This window comes from Danio rerio, chromosome 16, assembly GCF_049306965.1.
Source record: "Danio rerio strain Tuebingen ecotype United States chromosome 16, GRCz12tu, whole genome shotgun sequence".
NCBI lineage: Eukaryota > Metazoa > Chordata > Actinopteri > Cypriniformes > Danionidae > Danio > Danio rerio.
The window spans coordinates 1,561,030-1,562,500 of record NC_133191.1 but is presented as its reverse complement, the minus strand read 5'-3'; positions in this window follow the sequence as shown (position 1 = coordinate 1,562,500).

The following is a 1,471-nucleotide window of genomic DNA, read 5'->3' as shown; positions in this document are numbered from 1 at the left end:
ATATTTCAATAAATTTAGCCTTCAACTGCAGCTTTGTATGAAGCCTATGCATGTATATTCATGGATTTAGCTATTATTATATTTTCTTTCAGTAATGTATTATGCGCCGATTTCCTAAATATGACTTTAATATAAGACTTTAATAAATGAGCTGTTCCTAAATAAATTTGAACGTCTCATGATGCCAGCAAAAATACTGAGAGTCGCTTAAATGAACATGTTGCGTGCAAATTCAGCACCTGCATATGTATATGCATGTTAGTGCAGATTTACCTGCATAAATATCACGACACTAAACTATGTTGGAAGGAAATATCAGCATAGGAAAATATTTAGATGCATGAAAATGCACCAAAACACATCAGTCAAAGTGAAAAAAAATCAAACTCTCAGACACGAAGATATGACGCTCCTGAAAGTCACACGGCACCAAAGAAAAAAAAAATGCATTACTTAGACTTTTAGTCTTGTTTCAAGTACAAATATCTAAAACTTTCTCTAAACAAGTAAGGAAAAAAATGACATTTTTAAAGCAAGTCAAAATGAAGTGAGTTATTCCTTCAAACAAGCTAAATAATCAGCTAATACATTGTGTGTTCATGTTAATAAATGCATTAACTAATATAACCTTATTGTAAAGTGTGACCTTCTTAAAAAAATGACAGTGTTTCTAGAAAATGGGTCCTGATTGAAACATGTGTGTACATATATATATATATATATATGGACTAGAAATGAGAGAGCATCTCTTTGTGTGTTCAGCAGTGTGGAGAGTGTAGAAGTCAGGCTTTCTTCGTGACGACCGCTCCTCGGACTGCATTAGAGACGTTTCAGCATCGACACGTGCTGCACAAAACACATGACAGCAGGATATTTGTGTCTTGGTCTGAGTGAAGAACGGCTCTGGAAAATCTAACCTCTCCGTCTGCCTGCTGAACCCAAGAGGGGAAAGTCTGCGCTCCAGTCAACGTGAGCTTTATACGCACTGAACTGATGCATTGGACTTGCTACATTTGTTTTCAGGTAAGTGGTTGCAAACTATTTACATGGGCTGAATTAAAATTGAAATTTCAGTTTACATGACTACATTTAATTAGTTTGTTCCAATTCAGCCTGTATAAATTGTTTGCAACCACTTACCTTAAAATTAGTAGATCCAATTAATATTTTTTTAGATACCAAATTTCAGTAACAACCCAAACAATCTTTTTGTGTATGTTATTATGTGTAAAACAGGAATTAAGTTATGTGTAATAACACTAGAAAGACACGCACTGTAAAAACAAATGCAGTTTCACACAATCCCATGTCGTTCCAACACTGAAAAAAAAAATGTCTGCTGATTTGTTGCAAACAATTTATATGTGTTGAATTTACTGTAAACAGTAAAGTAGTAATCCTCTACTTAATTTGTTTGTTTAAATTCAGCCCAAATAAATTGTTTACAACCACTTAACTTAAAAAGATTTAG